We start from the raw sequence: 20,754 nt of genomic DNA on the forward strand, positions 1-20,754 counted from the left end.
GTCGCATGAGTTGCACAACAGCGGAGAAAATGTGGTTCCTCCACTCTGCTTTATAAATCAAAGAAGAAAAACGTTGTTGCACTTTCTTTCACGCGCCACTTAAACAAAGAAAACTCCACTCAATTGGAATATAGAACCCCATATTGGAATATAGATTCTGTCCGCGTTGGGAACGCGGACAGAATCGTACGGAGGTGTTAATGCGGTACTGCAGAGGCTGGGATTGATCCCGTGAATCTGTTTGTTAAGCTGAAAAGCAACATTTCAAATTAAGCAATTTACAATATTGGCCCTGATTTGAAGAAGACGGCGTGGTCCGTTGAAACACGTGTCAAAGGGCACTTACCCGCACCAATACAGAAATGTATCTCTATATTCCAATTGAGTGGAGTTTTCTTTGTTTAAGTGGCGCATGAAAGAGAGAGTGCAACAACGTTTTTTTTTCGCCTTTGTGGAGAAGTTGGCAGCCGATTTGAGGTGGTTGCATAGGACTTTATGGTCGACCAAATAAAAGCAGCTGACAGATCTAGGAGTAAAAGAATGGAGGTTTCTCTTTTGTCTTTACGCTCATCTAGTTGGTTCTTGAGATCGAGAAGAGCTGTCTCAGTTCTGTGTCTTGGTCTGAATCCTGTTTGACTAGTGCTTAGTAAGTTATTAATCTCCAAGTAGGATTCACTCTGTAGATAGGCAGCTGTATCTAAGATTTTAAGGAGAAAAGGAACCGTCGTTATAGGCCTATAATTTGTTGGGGCACTAGGGTCTAGGTTAGGTCTTTTAAAGAGGCGTAGTATCCAGGCATCTTTAAGGTTGGTCGGCACAGAACAGAATTTAAAGGATGAGCTGATAAAGGTGGTAACGAAAGATACAATAGATAACTTAATATCTAGATAAACAATGATATAACAATTTTCGAAGTAGATGAAATAATGTGACTTGGGTCTAGGGGTAAAAATGGGAATTAAATAACAAAAATAGAACTAAAGGTTTGATAAAACATAGAAATTGGGCCTTATGTATAGGTAATAATGGGGTTCCACGTACATCTATGGAAGAACAAAAAATATCCAGGAATGTCTCATTGTGGGACCACAAGATCAACCAAGCACTTATATGTGGGAAAATTGGCTGCTGGGAAAAGTTGCCCAAAGACAATGAATACTTTTTATATCTCACTCTGAACAGGTCTGGATCGAAATGTGTCTTACATGTGTTCCTCAAGTGTAGAATGGAACAGCAGCTCATCTTCTGCAACGCAAGATCAAGGGGGTAAAGAAAATATTTGTCACAGATCAGCATATTTTCATCTTGATGGGTTAGCCCCGAGATATCTGTTCGGACAAAAGCTCTTTGCAATAGATGCATTTCGCTGGTGGTGTCCAAGTAGGATTCTACCGCTTCAGAGAAGCTTTGCGGTGGCTCCTGGTGAAGAACTCTGATGGCATTGTAAACGTTCTCTGCTGATAAAGGGGATTACTAGAGATCAAAACAGGATATCTGTCTACTAGGCTTGATTGGTGGGTTCATCCAGTTGATTAGTTTGATGCAGGTGATGCACGTTCGGAATCGGCTGGCTGAAAGAGGCAACCAATGATATAGTCACACTGCCCCTGAATTGATGCAATGTGTTTGTCTTGGTCTGGTAATTATTTAGTTTTGGTGCATTTGGTGGCGCAAAGCGCTACCATACGGCCACAGCTGTTACTGCAAGTAAAAGAGAAGCAATGGGTTTCTCAACAGAGAATATGGTTGCCGTGGAAACTGGCAAACCTGCAGCATCAAACCACCAAAACATTATTTGTTCATTTCAGATGCCCTCCACAACACAGAGCAATAATGGGTTGGTTCACAATATGTGTGCCAATCATCAGTGTTGTAACCTGTCACATGTCTGTATCTCTTATGGCTGGGGCAGTGTTGTAATCTCTACATGTCTGTCGCTGTGAGGCGAATTGCGTAGAGCACCTAATTTATGAGGCCCCAGTACGTACGTAACCAGCGAGACACGATGCCCTTGTTCACCGGGGGTCTGCTTTCTCCCTCCACTTCGCTGCGCTTCCGACCCCTCTGGCAGCCCCGCTGCCTGAGCCCACCGGTGTGAGCGTTCCTTCCTGTGTGTCTCTACAAGTCTCCTTAGGCTGAGTAGTGTGGGTTCCCCCCCTGCTCTTGCCCCTGTTGTTCTATGCCCTGACCCAGAAATGATAATGCGTACACAGTTATGTTTACGTGGAAAAATTAGTGGCCGTAGGCCTTTTTATTATATACCAAGTTGACGCTACACACTGGTTATGACAACTGTACAATAGCCAACGCTTTTTGGGCACCTCGTGTCCAGGGGTTGGGATGCCCACCTTCCTTTGGCCTCCATTTCGTTGTCCTGTGGCATCCTTTCCTGGACACGTGCCACCGCCTACGACTTTTCTTTTACCGTGTACCGAAGAAAAGTACTCAGCGTTCCTGTTCCGGCTTTCCTCCTTCCTTTCTTGTAGGGCGGGTTGGGTGGCAAAACGTCTCCTTGTCCGCCTTTTCCAGGCCCTGGGAGCTTACCCGAGTGAGGTGAGCACCTAACCTGGTTGTGACTTGGCCCTGCTTCCATGTGGTACTTATACCCCTTCCCCCTTTTGTTGTGCAGATTGGGGGCCGGTGTTCCTTCCTGTCCTCCCCCCCCTGTTCCTTTCACACCTTGTCTTTCCTGTTTGCGTGTCCTTGGGAACGCCGAGGGTGGGGGCGCCGCTCTGGCTGCCCCTCCCTTTTGTTTTCCCACCAGTTGTCCCCCCCACCCTGCGCCTAACTCCCCAGGCGCCTAACTCCCCAGGCCCTCTATCGTGCCGCCCTTCGTGTATCACGGGGCCTGTGGCATAGGCTGAGTAGTGTGGGTTCCCCCCCCTGCTCTTGTCCCTGTTGTTCTATGCCCTGACCCAGAAATGATAATGCGTACACAGTTATGTTTACGTGGAAAAATTAGTGGCCGTAGGCCTTTTTATTATATACCAAGTTGACGCTACACACTGGTTATGACAACTGTACAATAGCCAACGCTTTTTGGGCACCTCGTGTCCAGGGGTTGGGATGCCCACCTTCCTTTGGCCTCCATTTCGTTGCCTGTGGCATCCTTTCCTGGACACGTGCCGCCACACCTGAGGGGTTGCTTGTCTACACCGCTCAGGTCCCCCCAAAACAGCGACCCTACCGCCCCCCTATTTGCAACCCTGTACCGCTAATGCTTGAAAGATGTTGTCCGCAAATCTCCCCCAGCCCTTGTTAGACAGGTGTACCCCGTCCGGGTGGAACCAGTCGGGGTCGTTCTGTGATAGCCCATGTTTTATAAAATGGAGTCCTGTGCTCCTGCAGTACTTCTCTATTGCTTTGTTCAGTTTTTTCCGTGCCGTCTCAATAGCCTGCCTCTTGCGCGCCCCGTACCAGATTCTGCGGGTTATGATCTCTGACATAAAGATTTTCGTTTTACCCCAGCACTGAGCTATCGCCCCTAGTGATTCACACATGTCGCGCATTAGCTCGACCCGGTTCGTTCTGACCAAGTCGTTCCCCCCGAGGTGGATGACCAAATACTCGGGAGGGTCCCTGAAACCAATCAGATCTGACAGCCTGTCGTGGATGTCCTCCCAATGCATCCCTGGGAGGCCCCACCATGAAGTTATTGTCCGTTTGAAATGCAAACCCTCTCTGTAGTCCTCGATCCACCTGCCTGCTCTTGTCACGAATGAATGGCCGACTATCCATGCTGACTTGTAGGGTGTTTTGTCTGCATGGAAATGGGAAATGAATCATATCATGTTTTCTCGCACATATCTTTTGAAACATTGCGATTTCCAACCCCCAATTCTCTTTACTCCATCTGCCCCCAGCCCACCTGCCCATGCCGATGTGGCTGCACCTATTCTGAAGGAGTGGGTCCCGAACTCTGCCTTGTCCCACCCCGCCTTTGCTATAGTTTTCTTTAGTACTGCCTGGAATTGATACCTGCTGAGGGCACTACCGTCCCTATGTATCAATAGTTGGCCCCCTACTTCCGGACGCACTTTGAGGAATTGTTTTGTGATGCACCTCGGGCAGTGCTCTCTTTCCTTGATACAATTTAGCTCTATTGTCCGCCCCCTCCCCTCTTGGTCTGTTTTAGACTTCCTTAGTAGTATTGCCATTCCTTCGGCCCTTATGCAGATGTCGGTTTTTGCTAAGCCATCCCCTGCCGCTGTGTTACGCGCTACTAGCTCCCCGACCCTTAGTGCCCCATAATATGCTAATGCAAATGCTGCCCTAAACAGCTTGATCTTGTAGCTGCTGTTACATGTGTTGTGCAGGAGTTTCAACAGTATCGTCATCTTTGCAAAATTCAAAGGCCTCCTACTGTCAGGTATCTTTCCTTTTAACCTTGCCCACCCCTTCATTGCGTATTTTATTCGTGAATTTGTTGTCGGGTCTGCTATCCCGGCCACTTTCACCGTGTATGCTATTGCCGCCAGATGTGCTGCCGCCCAACTTTTCCTCTTTCCTTGCGAAAACGCGCTCCCCACAAAATCACATAACATTGCCACTGTGATATCCCCGACCTTTTTTGCTCCCGTTTCTCTTAACACATTCTTCACATGCTTTTTGTATTGCTCACCAGTTCTGTATGTTATGGCGTTTCTGGCCAACTTCTCTACTGTCTGCTCCTGTGGTTCCTCCTCCTCTTCTGAGCCAACCTTGTAGTTGACCGTGCTTCCTCCCATTCTTCCAGAGGTACCCATGCCTTCCTTGGCGTGGGCGTTTTTTTCCTTCTTGCATCCGAGCGCAATTCTCTGAACCTGACCCACTGAAAGCGAGATAAGGCGTCAGCGACCACATTTGCTTCACCTGCGATATGCCTTGCCTTTAGGCTGACATTATTCATAAGACAACTCAGGGTTATAGCCCTCATTATTTCTAGCACCAGTGGGCATGAGGCGCTCCCGTTATTTATGACATGTACTACTGCCATGTTATCCGACCATACCTTTAAATCCTTGCACCTCAGCTCCTTTTCCCATGCGCATAGCGCTACCCATATTGGGAATATTTCCAACAATGTAATATTACTAGTCCATGCTGCTTTTTGCCATTCTTCTGGCCATTCTTCCGCACACCATTCTGTACCTAGAATTGCGCCGAAACCGAAACCCCCGGCTACATCTGTGAACAATACCCTTTCGTTTTCTTCGTTTATAGGTGTGCGCCAGATTACTGAGCCATTGAAGGATTTTAAGAATTCTGACCATACCCCCAGGTCCCTTTTTATACCTTCCCCAATTCTTACTCTGTGGTGTCCTTCTTTGGCCCCTCTTGTCCTCTGTTCTAACCTTCTCTGGAATATCTTACCTTGCGGTATGATTCTTCCTGCAAAGTTCAGTTTTCCTGCCAGTGATTGTAGCTCTTTGACTGTGGCCTTGTTTCTCCCTATTAGGTCTTTGATTTTACTTAATAAGTCTGCTACCTTTTCTTCTGGGATCCTGCATTCACCCATTCGTGAGTCTATTTCGATGCCTAGGAATTGTATCTTTTGTGTTGGGCCTGTAGTTTTTTCTTCTGCTAATGGGAAACCCCACTCTTTCGCCAACGTTATGAATTTCTGCAGGGTATTTTGACAATGTCTGGAACCATGTGGCCCCACAAATAAAAAGTCATCCAGGTAATGTACTACCTGCGCCCCCTCATATTCTTTTTAAGTGCCCATTGCATGAATGAGCTTACTTTCTCAAAATGTGCACATGAAATGGCGCAACCCATCGGAAGGCACCTGTCCACAAAGTATTTGCCTTCCCACTGCATGCATAGCCACCTCTGAGACTCTTCTCTCACTGGTAATAGGCGGAATGCCGACTTTGTCTGCTTTTGCCATCCATGCTCCCTTTCCTGCTTCTCTGACTATGTGTACGGCTTCCATGAAATCTGAGTAGCTGACTGACACTGCCTCTTTGTTGATACCGTCATTAACTGAAGCCCCTGTTGGGTATGAAAGGTGGTGAATCAGCCTAAATTCACCTGCCTCCTTTTTTGGAACTAATCCTAGTGGTGAACATATGTACTCTTTGAATGGGGGGGGGACTGTACGGGCCTCTGATCCTCCCTAGCTTGATTTCTTTGCTGATTTTCTTGGTTACTAACTCTTTGTTTGCTAATGCTGATTTCAGATTTTTGGGCATGTTGGTCGAACCGTGCCTGTCAAAAGGGATCTTAAAACCTTCTTGAAACCCCTGCCTGATCGTTTCTGCCATTTCTTGATCTGGAAACACCCGTAGCCATTTCTCCATTTTTTCTATCATTACTGGAGTGACCCCTATCTCGCCTACCCTTTTAGTTCCGCTTCTCTGGCCCCCTGTACTTATTGTATGCTGTCCTTGTGCATTTAATGGTAGCATGTTCCCCCCCACAATTCTCGCATTTGTGATTGAATTTGCATTTCTTCCCCCAGCTGCATGGCACCCCTTTCTCGAAATTTCTGCATTGTCCTGGCTGTGTTCTTGGACCCCCATTCTCTCCCTTGCCACCCCCTTGTGCTGTTGGTGGTATGCTGCTCTGCCAACTTCTCTGTGCCTCGTACTGCCTGCTCCGAAAATTTTGCTCGCTGGCCCTGTCGCGACTACCCTCGAACCTCCTGTTGCTGTATCTGTAATCGCTTCTATAATCGTTGTACCCATACTGTCTTCTGTAATAGCTGCCTGTATTTGACTGTTCCCTGCTGTCCCATTTCTCTTTTAATACATTAAAGATGTACAGATTGTAATTCTCTTCATCCCACCCAATATCCGGGAAACAATCCATCTCTTTCCTAAACTCATGATCATACTCTTTCCATGCATCACCCCCAAATGCTTTGTAAACTTTCAGTACACTCTGCTGATAGGTGACCAACGATGGGCCGTCCTCGGGGAATTTCTGCAAAATGATGGATGACATTATCTGAAATGCTGCTGTCCAATTGTCAAAATTCCTTGTTACTGCTGATCTTTTCAATAACCCTTTTTCGTCCTCTTTTATGTCCTCTTTTGCTACATCGTGGCCCCTTTTCTGTACATCTAGCAAGGTGAATATGTCTATTAACTCTTTTCTCCATATTTTTTCCTTAACTTTGTTGCTAATATGCCAGGCTTGTGCTTTCAATGACCGCCCCTGTGCATCTTTGCCTATCGTGGGTCTCCCATACTTTTTCATATTAGTGGGTGGCTCATTTACTGTTACTACAGCAAGCTCTGGCGTTGCTATAGGGTTTGGGCTTTGGGGTAGCCCCGGTGTAGGGGTGTTAGCCCTGTTGTCTGTTGGCCCCTGCCCCCCTGCCCACTACCCCCACCTGTCCTGTCCTTAGTATTCCTTCCATTACCTATTACCCCTTTCTTTTTCACCCAGGCTCGCAGGTGGTCTCTCTCTTCATCCTTGCTACTTTCCCATTCAGATCCCGTGTTATCTTGCTCTCTTTTCTTCCCCTTTTTGGCTCTGGGCGACATACCCTGGGCCTTCATGCATTTGACATTCGCAATTAATACTTTAATCATTTTGTTAATGCTGCTGTTTAATTTTACGATACCTTTGTTTTTCTGTTTTTTCTTCGGCCTCTCTGGCTCCTGCGACTCTTCCGCTGCTCCTCTTGCCCGCTTCTGACCTTGGGGTATCGCAGCTTCCTCATCGCTGTCTGTGGAATCCTCCAGCAGCAGGGGCGACATTGCCCTAGCCCTTTCTTCCTTTTGCATCACCTCCAGGACCCATTTGGCCCCATAGTCTTTTTCCGCTTTTTTGGCCCATGCGCTGAATTCCTGCGCTCTTATTTTTTCTTCCATCCTTCTCAACTTTTTGCCTCTTCGGGTTTATTTGCGTCTGGTTTCCTGTGCTGCCTGCTCCGCCCGATTCTTCCAGTTAATTTGCTTCTTATTGTTCGGGTTTTTAATTGTGTCCCGGGCCACAATGCCCCACCAACCTGTTCTCCCGGCTGTTGTCCCAGCACGTGCTGTTTGTTTGCCGACAAATTTTTTTTTTTTTTTAAAAAACTATCCGATGTCTGCAGTTGGAGGGTTGGCGCGAACCCCCAAACTTCCAGGTGTCAGCCTCAAACCCTTCTTGACTGTTCCACCGTGACTGGCAGTATGTACTGCCGCTTTAAAGCCTCTGATGCGTGTCCTTCGCCCCGCCCCCTAGGCGCGACGTTTCTCCTGTAACTTCCGCGGCTGTCGTGGGCGCCTGCTTCAGCTCTCTGGCTCTCTTACTCGGTGACGTGTTGTCCGGTTTCTCCCGCTTCGTCCACCGCCTTCGCTGCCTGGTCTTCCCTGATGGCTGGTGCAGCGGTCTTCTTTCTTCTCCCGTACCTCCGACTGGATGCAGCTTCCGGCTTCACAGGTACGAAGCCGTTGGTTCCGCTTCTCGCCTTCCGGGGTCTCGATCTTCGCCGATGGATGCGCCGCCAAGTCGAGGTGGGTCTTCCTTCTTCCGCTCCTCCTACGTTCTTTTGTCCTTCCCGCCACTTAAGCCCGCAGAGGCGAAAATTGACTAGGGAACCGACGACACGGACTACGCCTAAGCCCGCAGAGGCAAAAACGTCTCCTTGTCCGCCTTTTCCAGGCCCTGGGAGCTTACCCGAGTGAGGTGAGCTCCTAACTTGGTTGTGACTTGGCCCTGCTTCCATGTGGTACTTATACCCCTTCCCCCTTTTGTTGTGCTGATTGGGGGCCGGTGTTCCTTCCTGTCCTCCCCCCCCTGTTCCTTTCACACCTTGTCTTTCCTGTTGCGTGTCCTTGGGAACGCCGAGGGTGGGGGCGCCGCTCTGGCTGCCCCTCCCTTTTGTTTTCCCGCCGGTTGTCCCCCCCACCCTGCGCCTAACTCCCCAGGCCCTCTATCGTGCCGCCCTTCGTGTATCACGGGGCCTGTGGCATTCTGGTGCCGTAGACGACAGACTGCATTGTGTCTACAACGCCTGCCCACCCAACTGTCCCTCTCACTAGGCCTGTATGTATGGGGGCCTGTCCTTGCGCTGCACGCCTCCCGCTCCCGTCAGGGTATGGATACCTCAAGTTATCCAATATGAATGGACGCATACAAAAAAGTGCTCTCTCTGCATACTACACAGGCTCCAGCAGACGAGCCATTAGGGGGTGAGGGGCTTTCCCAAAGTCTTCCACAGCTCTTTAAGAGTAAATATATTGTTCAACTAGTGGCAATGTTTCAATGTTTATTTGCGAACATCATTCTACATGCACTTAGAGGTTGCGTTGCTGAAACTCCATTGTACGGTTTGGGAAAGGGTGGATTAGCTTGCAAGGCCGTACTGTATTAAGTGATGTTAATTAGCACATATTCGGGCAGTTAGTGTTGTGTGGGAGTTTTATTGTGGGGAGGGGGTGTGCGGCCGTAAGGAATGTTTGAATTCTGGCACTTGTTGAACAGAAATATAATGAGGGTGGTAGTGTTGAATACGGCCTGGTCACTATTCTGGGCATACTGTTATGAGCCAATGTTCCTATAATAAAATGTGAAGAGCACAGTGCTGCTGTTCAGATGTGGGGTTAAGTGCCGCTGAGCTACCGCATAATAATTTAAGTGCGTTCTGTCTATGTAGCTACTATGATATGATAGGTTATTCATGATGCGCTAAATACCCAGAGGTTTCTAAGCGCGGACCCGGGATCGAACCTGTGGTGCACAGAGTGTCTTGATACCAAGGCGAGCACGTTGCCCCTGCTATCCTCCTGGGACAGTAATACGGTTTCAGCTTCGAGTTTCAGAGGTGTTCGTAAGACTCCAGTTGTCAGCAATGGGATTGTGCACATGGATAGCTCAGGGGGTTGTGCTATTGAGGCTCTGATACGGCCGAAGGGCAAACGAGCTAGATCTTACAATTTAAATTTGACAACACACAAGCGATAAGAGGGCAAACATATTCCCGAGGCTGACAGCAACGCTCTTGGTGATTGCAGTCAAGTGAATACATTGTCGAAGGGGTTGGGGTGTCCGTTTTCTGGCCACATGTGACGCAGTTGCATAATTGGTGCACACATTAGTCATGGCAATTAAATGCTCACTGCACGGCTGGACAGAGGAGCGCAAATATTTTGAATGTCTAGCTTCATACAGAATGAGAAATGGGGCCCTATTTTAATGGTAACATTTCTGATCACAAACCTAAATGTGTGGGTGGGTGGTCGGGCGGGCCAGGATTTGAATGATCAAGGACGCTGGATAGGTGAGGGGGTTCAGTGAAAGTCATAATTCCGTAGGATAACTAGTTCAGTCCTGGAGCTTTCGGCTTTGGGAGCGTTAGTGCATTAGGAATGTTTTAGTAGTTGTGGTTCGCACATGCTGGAGAGTGTACATACGCGACGCCTGTCGACAGTATTTTGATAATCGTGTATTATTGTTATTTGTAAACCAGGAACACTGCCAGGATGCTATACTGCGAGCCTTGCTGCAATGGTAAAGATTGTGGTAAGGGGCTGTTCAGCAGGGCAGAGAGGATTAAAACGTTAAATACGTGTAAGTCATAATTTGCTTGATGCTTCTATTTCAACAAAGAGGGAGGCAGCAGGACAACAGATCGAATGGAGGAAAAGAGGAAAGAAGTAAAAGGGGGCGTGGGGATGCGTATGCCCGTGCAAGCACACGGAGACCACAGCCTTGGCAAATACACGGAAGTGGTGCAGGGACGTCATTTCACCAAAATGCCAGGGCTAGCGGAAGTGACATCACATGACCCTTGACCCCCCGATGACATCACAGGCAGTGATGTCATTTGACCCCACCACGAAGTGATATCGCGGGAAGCGATGGACAAAACCTTTCACCCATTGACAAAACAGGAAGTGGCATCACTTAGCATAGTACACTATGAAAAATATGGTTATGATATCACTATAATGTAAAGTACATTTCATACAAGAATGGATTGTCATATGTATCGTTACGATCAGTGTGTATAGGCCCATATTTCCAAATTACTGTGAATGCAAGCAGACGTCCATGACAAAATGATAATGATGTGTTATTATATAGCACTTACGCTTAAGCGCTTTATATGTCTCTTCTATACTCCCTTTCACTACCACACCCCCTCTCTCTACTGTACCCATTCTCTACCAATCTACTTTCACTGTACCACATGCCCTCTCACTGTACCAGATGCCCGCCTCTCCCACTGTACCACATGCCCTCTCTCGCTACAACACTCCATCTCTACCACACTCCTCTCTCATCTACCACAAACCCTCTTATCCCTCTACCACACTTCATCCCTCCCTCTCGAATATACTCTCTCCTCCCTACCACACTCCCTCTCTCACTTTCTCTCTGCCACACTCCCTCACAACATTCCCTTTCTATACCACTCCTCCTCTGTCATCACCACATCCAATCTCTCTTTACTACACTCCCCCTCTTTACTACACTTCACTCTACCACTTCCTCTCTACCACACTCCATCTCTGTACCACTTTCTACCATATTCCCTCTTTACCCCATCCCTCTCTTTCTATCTCACACCCTTGCTTTCTCTACATTACTGCCTCTATCACTAACACTACCTTTCTCTTGCTACCACAGTACCACACAGTTTCTCGACTCCCTGTCTACCATATTCCCTCTTTATAGCTCTCCCTCTAACACACACCCTGTCTCTACTACACACCTTGACTCTACCACACACCCTGTCTATATTTATAAAAGTTAACATGTGTGGGTTTGTGGCTGGGTTTGTGGCAAAGCGTTGTTCCTGATACACATTGTGCATAGTTACCTGTTAGGACCCTGCGGACAGGACTGGCTACATAACATTTGGACACCCCACTCCTTTCCCCAGATTTCAGCACATTCACACGAGACGGTTGCCGGAAATCGGCAAAACATCAATGTGGCTGTAGAGGGACTGGTCCCGAAATCAGGAACAAAATCACGTTCCAAGGCCTTAGAATACACAGTTTCTGAGAGCTTTGCAATGCAATGCACTGCAATTAAAGAGCCACGGTGTCCTTCCTTTCCGGGTCGGTTGTGGAAGCTCTGTAAACAGTGGAGTTTTACATAGGTAAAAGCACTATAAGTGTCTATCTCCTCCTTCTCACCTTCTCTCCCATTGAATTTGTTAACCATGTTTAATTTATCCTGTTTAAAAGGATGAAGGTGGAGCCATCCCAGCCTGGGTTAAAAGTGTGTTCTGCAAGTTAAACAGATGTTTGATCAGAAACTCAATCCACTGTGGTCACATTAGCTAAGAGAGAGGTTCTTTATGTGCAACAGTTTTGAAGTTCTCTTTGATTTTCAAAAATCACCAGACTCCGTTATTTGGAACAGATTTCTCTTACTTCAGTGCAGTCTATGGATTCCTCAGCTCTGAATTTGCTGACTAGGAATAAAGCCAGATAGGATTGGAGTGTGTCAGAGAGACTGGAAAGTTTATCATTTGCTACTTCTCAAGACCATGGAAATTGTGGCAATGACAGCACAGGGCACAACCATAAACATTGTTTGCTAGCACTGGTGCTGGGCAACCTTATATAGGGGGGCACAAACTAAACCGTAGCAGCTGCCTGTGCCTGAGAGCTCTCTGTTGAGTTCCATGGCAGAGACCCAATTTTTTAAAGACCATTTAGTGATGGACGCTGTGAATGCGTGGAAATTACAGTCCCATTAGTGATTTTCTAAAGAAGATGGCACCTGGCTTACACTGGTGGTACATTTGAACACAACCTGCCTTGATAACTGAATCTTGGATGCAGCAAACACATTGGTGGTCATGTTCATAATGGTGTATATTACAATTCATGAGTAAAATGTATCCATAAACATTTTACGCATTAATTTCACTTCATGCCATATTTTCATACATTTGTAAGGTAGAAAGTAGACGTGGAATGGAATATCCATTTCTGCCTCCCCCATCATCTCAGCCATACAAATGCAACAGCATTAACAACTGCATGGCATTTTACATGCTGGCGTGATACTGTAGATTCCTATAGCATCACCATATTTTTTTGACCTCTAGTACCTTGAAGCATCTCATGTGCTAGATGGAATTACCAGTAATGATCTCAGACCCAAATAACCGGAAAGACACAAATAATATGGCAAAGTACTGATTTGTTATCAGGCTAAAACAAAGTAGGGCGATCTGATGAATATCTGGCAGTAATTCACACACTCACACACACATGTGATTATACAAAGGTTTTATACCTCGATGTGCGTCATTTATGACATCATTTTACATGGCAAACTAAAACCTATTGAAGGGAGGGATTGATTAGTGGAACATATGTACCTATAGTATACATAAGTGTTAATAACTTCATTGGTTATCTGGTGGACACGCCTTGAACTACCTCTAAATACGTATAATACTGATTATAGCAGAAACAATGGCAGCGGGTTAGTCTCTGCAACCTTGTATAGCATGTTGCTACATAGATCCTCTGATTGGTTGGCATGCTTTCCCAACCTTGGACTTTTGGCTCGTTAGCAGCATGTAAGCAAAATGAAATTTGGGAGCCGCAAGCTCTACTCCCCACTATCCCAATTAGTTTCACCTATAGCCCTATGATGTCCAATCTGTGTGCAGACATCCTTCCACCCTCTCTGTGCGAGGGTACATTTGATACGGTTGTTTGAGTGCATATCATCTCTCATTCACTCAATGCGGTATTTGGACTATACCTGGTGTCCAACATAGAGCTCTTCTCCTACTGTTCCAATATGACAGAGGTGAGGGGGCGGGAGCTAGAGATATCATGTCCACCTGCTCCTCTACACCAGCAAAAAGCCAGCTGATTCCATAGGAATCCATTGTAAAAGCTGCCTACCATGCATAAATGGCAGCTGGCTTTTATGCTATTTGCACTGCGAAGTGCAAAAAACAAAGGCTTAGTAGGCAATTATGCCCGTGTTTACACCTTCCTTTTCCACTTCTCAGTGCAAATGGCAAGAATTGCATGGAGGAGGCATGTTTGCACCTAAGGGCAAATGTATGCGGTCACCTCCTTAGTAATTTATAGGAAAATGACCCCAATTGGGAAATTGCATAAAGTGACCTTTGTTTGTCCCTGTCTCAAACTGTAATTTGCTAACACATTTTTAAATATTTTGGGTGAAATGTATAGAGAGTTGGAGACCAAATTGATTTTATTTAAGCTTTGTAGACCTAGCCGAGGGCTGTATTGCGAGCTCTGGACACTGAAGACCAAATTAAAGGCCTGGGGGCATAGATGCTTAACAAGGTTTTAGGGCCCATAACTCCAGTACGGCCCAATGGCGGGGTATATCAACCTATTTTGTCCCATCTAATCAGTGAAATGGGGGAATAAAAAAAGCTAATCTGCCTAGAGTGGTTGCTGTCAGTTGACTGGTTCCCAGCAACCATATACACAAAATTATGACCATGGAGGGACAGGGCTTAAAGATTAGCCAGGCCGCATCTGCTGGGTGTGGCCCAGCAAGGTATTGGAGTGGCGGTTGTTGGGGAGGAGGGAAGGATATGGGGAAGAGGCTGGTTTGCTTTTTCCAGGTCCTGCCAGGCATAGACTGTATCCAGAAAGGAGGGTGGGGCCATCCACACCCCCACCTCAATAAGTTGAGATGGGGGGTTTGTACCAGGGCCCTGCCTGTGGGATCCGGCTCAGAAGTCAAGGTGAGCGGCTCTGGCAGCAGGGCTCTCAATGTGGCATTCCTGTGAGAAAGACCTTTTGCCAGCGTGCACACACATGCTTACAAACAGACACACACCAAAGGGAATGGTGCACAATGAGCATAATGGCCAATTTCCTGGCCATACCAGAAAATCAATGTCCACCATCCTGTGTCACAACATACTTCTATTGCTTATACTACAAAGACTTTTATAATCCAACTGAAAGTTCCCTCCCCAGCAGAATGACTCCTTTCTGGTATTCGGGTGGTGTTCAAATTAATATTCTTTTGCATCAAGGTTGCCAGCGGGAATGACTCCCTTCCCCTAGCTTGCAGGTTCCACGCAGTCTTTGCACAACTCCACGTTCTGGATCAGGAGAATGACCCTTCACCTGGCATATTTTGAATCTGTCCAAATGGTTTTTGTGTCATCCCCAGGAGAATGAGTCCCTTCTCCTGGTATTTGAAAAGTATTTTCTTTGTGTCTTTCAACTTGCTATATGTTTTGCAACTCTTTCTCTTTACCAGCAAAGTCCCAACCCCTTCTCTGCTGGTCAATGGACGTATCTTTGCCACTGTGCCAAAGATGATGTCCTGACCCTTCTCCGGTAGTCACTGGGTTTATGGTTACAAATGAAACAATGGAGTTCTTCTCAGATGCTCATTTTGTTTTTGTTAGGTTCCCAGACGTTTCTCTGGTGGCCAGTGGACGTATTAATGCCACTGAAATGGGGACATACTCAGATGCTTGGTTCATTCTTAGTAGGGTCCCAGTCACTTCTATTGGAGTAATTGGGGTTATTGCTGCCACTGCAATGAGAATATTCTCGTTGGATGCTTACTTAACTGTTGTTAGGGTACCCGAACCTTCTCTGGAGGTCAGTGGGCTTACTGCTGCCACTGCAACAAGAAAGTTCTCCTCGGATGTTTGGTTCAACCTTCCAGTGTCCAGTAGCTATTTTGTTTCTACTGGGACCAGGGAGATCCCTCGCTGATAGTGGAATGTCTTCACCCACTTTTGCTCTGCCATGCGGCATCACTGTCTTCTGATGGTGCCAGAAACATCAAAATGGCCGCAAAACCCTTGTGCACGCCAAAATCTCTGAAAATCGCGCTCTGCAAAGCACAAAAAGATGGCTTCCCAATCTACCACACATGTTGTCAGCGGTGGAACAGAGATCTCACTCCTGAAATATGTCACTGGGCCCTACAACAAGTGAAAATGGAGTACAGAGGCAAAAGCAGTGCTCTGCTAAAGCAAATCCAAAAATCTTGCTTTAAATCTTTTTACTTTGTTGCTGAAACTGCAGAATTCCGGCACAAAACACCCTTAAATATCCAAAATTCTTGCTGGGTGCTACAATTCACTTAGTATAAGAAATCATTGTGAACTTACTGAAAGCATCAAAGAAACATCCACAGAAAAAGTTGCCTGCCTGTGGAATCTGTCAAAATCTGGGCGCAGTACCCTCGGCTGCCCAAATGACAGCTGTCAGAAGCCTGCATGATAAACTTTAAAACATCTATAAACTGAAATCAAATAGTTGCAATCAAAGTGGCCTGTTACTGAGAGCAACCTATGTTGTAATTTTTTGAGCCCATGGTTTAGGATCTGGAATAAGTGTTCTAGCTGCTAGTTTGAAATCACAAGTGTTTCAAGCTAAGGAAAAATGCAACAGAATTAACATTTAAATTTAAGCCTGGCTAAAAGCCACCAAAACCGGAATAACAGCTTTCCTCACAGAGGCAAGGCCTCTCCTTCTAGATCTCTTCAGCAGGAAATCACACCTATGTGATGATTATAGGGTGGGGGAAGAATTTGGTCTGCAGTAGGGAAGGAGACAATGGACATCCTCCAGCTAAAGCAAATGTGAGGCGTGAAGGGTCGTAAATGACCTCTGCCCAGGAGAAACAGGGAGGAGATGCTTCTGGGTCCCAGGGAGAGACCAAAGGGGTGGAGCTAAACAACCAGTTGTTGCTTAACAAGGACAAAAGACACATTTTAAAAAGACTGATAACTTACTATCTAAAATTTTGCAAAATATAGAAATAGCAGCATTGTTAATGTAGTTTCTGGATGCACGGGTGAAAAGGCGCCAGAACTCTGTGGCATGTTCTGGGAAGAAATGGCAGAAAATGTGATATTACACAAAATGTATTTCTGGTAGAAGTATGAAACTTTATATACGTATGCCCTTGTTCAACGCGCACATTTGTAGAAATTTGCTCCTAAATTGGACATCGTTTTTCTGGATGAAAAGGGCAAAAGTCTGTGAAAAGCAGACACAAGATCCTACAGCAACGGGGCTTGGAGGAGTATCTGCTATACAAAATATATAATCTGTATATATGGTTGTTATAGACGTTGCACATGTGGAAATATGTATTGTACCAAAAGTAGATTTTGTGTTCAAGGAGCTAGGGGTGGATTCTAAGCCTCATAAACCCACACCATAGAGGTGGCACCCTGTTTTTCTCATCCTATCAAGGAAGAGAGGAGACCTTGAGCAATCCCTGTCAAAGGGGCGCGCTTAGGATAAACCAGCACACACATTCCCTTTATCATAGGATAAACAGAGACAGCAGAGGGCAGAAAAACACAGACAGATACACCCACTATCCGAATGCTGGCGGAGCAACCTGCTGCAGAACTATCCATCTTACTTGCTTCAGACTCCAGAAACTTGACAAAGCAGAAAGGCCCATTGCAAAGCTGAACCATTTTCAGCTAGGCCTTAAATTTCCAGAACCAACCCCAGAAACCTAAGGGGAACATCAAACATACAGCTGGGCTGTACTGTACTACTTGCCTGCTGAAATAATTATCATCAGAACCAAAAGATCCAATCCAGTCCTGTGCCGTACTGTGACCAGAACCATTGCATATCCGATCAAGTCCTGTGCTATGAACAGACTCAGTCCAATCCGATGTACCCAGCTGTCTGTCCCGGAACCAGATTCCCTTCCCTGACCAGAAATCTTGACGGACCAGAATCCTAACGGTTCTGTGTAAAAACATATCTAGTGTGTATCTATAGATCGAATTGTGTCACTAGCATATGTACTGTCCATAGTCAATCCCTATCTTAGAACCACCCTATATTGTCTTGAGAACCTGATATTGTTAGGAGTATTTTTGAATTGTCAGAACTTTTCTTACGCTGAGTTTCTATTATTTGTATTTTAAAATCATAAGTCAGTAGTGTTGTGAGTAAATAAAGTGAATCCCAGAAGGAAATTGAGTATCCACCACTTCAAGGGGTTCCCTGGCCAGGAACCGTGGGGATTCATGTGTGGCATTCTCTTTTTCTATAGTCATAATCTAGTGTAAGAAATCCCATTTGTCTTTTAAAAGTGCATTCCTGTTTCCCATTCTTGTGCCTGTCTCGAAAAAAAATGACCTACACTAAAACGTCCATAACTTCTTCAGTTTTTGTGATCGAAACAAAATTTCCCTAATCCATACAATTCTCCCGTAATCGCGATTATCGCACACTGAAAACGTTGCCACAAAATTCGTTTTAGGGAAATTCAGACACGTGTAAAACAGCTTTTGATTGCTTCCGACCTTAATTTTAAGATTTCACATTGTTTCTTAGTATCAAATCATTGCTAGTGTTTGTATGCAACTATCCAAAGCGGCTCCCATAAGAATTTAAACAAATTCAGCAATTTAAGCCATATTAAGTGTTTTTACCCAATCCATTCTCAAGATAAATTTAAAACCATTCTGACCAATTGCCAATCAATTCTGTTTTTCTCTTGTGTTGCTGGGGGGAAATTGGGATTGATATTTTGTTTGAATTCTGTCATTCCTCAATACCTGCTCTCTCTCCTCTTATCTCTTTACATTGCCTTTTGGGGGGGTTCAGTGGTGTGCAGGGGGAACTAGTAACCACACTGTTATTTGATCTGAACACACACACAAAGTATTATTTCTGTGCTGAATTGTTTTGCTCACTTTTACTCCTTGTGTATTAAAGAGATTATTTAGTGTTACATCACCCCATTGGTGCTCATTGTGTACCCATTAAAACATAGTATGATTGAATTGTGAATACATAAATAAATATTTTAACTTTGCAAGCCAGCCTGATTCCTGGTTCAGTGTGACCGGGGGGTTCCAGGAGAAGGGCGTGATATGAGTGGTACATCGTTCAGAATAAAAGAACTTTTAGACACAAATAAAGATTTCAGTTGTGCATTACACGCTAGGCGTTGACTTAGGTGTGTGCCAGATTGAAATCACTTCCATGATGCACGCTATACAGTTCTGTTCCCCAATGCCCCTATAGATGCCACTGGGGTGGGGAACATTATTTTGTGTCCCTCTCCCTGCCTCCCCCATATCCGTACCGGGTCTCCTGCGCCTCCGTTTACCTTCCTGTAGGATGCAGCACATTACTTGTCCTTCCTGGGATGGGGTTCCTTGTCGGCGACTTCCTCAGCTCTGCTCTTCTCATCTGCTTCGATGGTCCCGGTGCTCCTTTGCGATCCTCCGCTCCTTACGTCTTGGCTTTGCTCTGGGATCTGACTGGCCATGTTGTTGCGATCACACTACCGCTTCTTCCCTTCGGCCCCCTCACACCAACAATGGACTCTGGCAGCCTGCTGCCGGCGTCCCCTGCAGAGCCTTTCTTCCGGCCTTCACTCGGAGTTTGCAACACCCAGGCGCCAGCAGGCTTCCAGCATCCCTGCAATCCGACACCCTTTTGTCCCTCTTCTCTTTCCTTTTGTATCTCTGTGACTCTGCCCTGGCGTAGTGTCAGCACCTGCAGATAATGTCTCTTTGACATTCCTACTGCATCTGGTGAGCTAGCACATGGGGGAACTTAAGAGTTGGATCCTTTTCATCGTTGCTGCGTTCTTCCTCATCTCAGTATGTTCTCATATGGCAATATCATGTCTGCTACAAAAATAGATGGGCTTACTCTTGGTGAAATCGCTTGGTATGGAAGGGGGGCTAGGGATTGTTGGGGGGAGTGACGTGGCTCAATGTGCTGTACCGTAGGTGATCGTCCTTGTCCCCTGAGAAGGAGTCCCTCGCCATGAGGTCCTCCCACATTAAACCACCCCTAGGGGAACTATTGGTTAGCGGCCTTACCACCCTAGCATCATGGGAAAGGGCTACCTCCTGGGGAGAAGTGACAACACTTTGCACATCATCACACCACTCACTTCAATGTTACATGAGTCCTTAGTGTAAAATAGCTAGACCTAATGATTCTGTGGTTATGTTTGGTCATGCAGTCATCAGCTTTCTTTTTACGGGTCATTTGTATCCACATTTTACGTCCAATTTTTTAATTGAAGTTAACCCAGATGGAAGTTTCCAGAATGCATCTGACTGTTAAATGAAATCCCAGTGCTGGGAAACTGTTCTTCCAGTGTCAAGATGTTGCCTAGATATGTTATTGTACAAATACTCCCTGTGTTACCATACAGGCCCTACAGGCAACTCTGCAGGCACATGTCCACTGCTGCTGTTTAATGCCTGTAAATATTGCGGCAATGACATAGGCACAACCCTTCAGTGTGTAAAGTAGTCGTTTCGCCACAACTTTTGTAATTTGCTCTTTACCACCAGCTAACTTTTCCATCCCTTCCCTTGCCATTCAGGTGAAGTTCTCCGGCACGTGACACCTCCCGGAGGGACGTGCAATGGCCCAGAAAATGCTTTCTTAAACACATCCATTTGCTTAGAGCAGAGCATTGATGAGGTTCAATAATGGTCCAAAACTTCAGCAGCCAATCACTGTGAAGAAACAGAAGCTTGGGTTGCTGTGTTCTCTGTAAATTTCTACTAAATGAGTGTTGTTTGTGTCACTAACCCTGTAATTACGACATTTGCACTCAAAGCAAAATATACATGTAGTCCCCAGTTGTTCTCCCCGATGTTTGTGCATTTTCCAAGATGGCAAAATTTTATTGAATACCTAAGATAACTCTGTTTCCATCTATGTGCTAATTGGAATAAGGGAACCACCAAACCCTTGTGCTTATGTGTTGCCGAACAAGCCCCTATACAAAAAACAAACACAGCCAAATAACCTGTTCTATGGGAAGGTGCCCACTCGGGAGGGTCTACAACCACGTTTTAGCTCACTGTACCTTTCACAGAGGAGAAAT

General features: G+C 46.0%; 1 protein-coding gene across 2 annotated transcripts in view; it reads left to right on the forward strand.

Annotated features, from left to right (window-relative positions):
• SNTG1 (syntrophin gamma 1) overlaps positions 1 to 20,754 on the forward strand; it is a 2,735,678-nt gene that overhangs the window by 1,119,543 nt on the left and 1,595,381 nt on the right. The gene's annotated exons all lie outside the window — the stretch shown is intronic.

The sequence above is a fragment of the Ambystoma mexicanum genome, chromosome 5q, assembly GCF_040938575.1.
Source record: "Ambystoma mexicanum isolate Mex_15411 chromosome 5q, UKY_AmexF1_1, whole genome shotgun sequence".
Taxonomy (NCBI): domain Eukaryota; kingdom Metazoa; phylum Chordata; class Amphibia; order Caudata; family Ambystomatidae; genus Ambystoma; species Ambystoma mexicanum.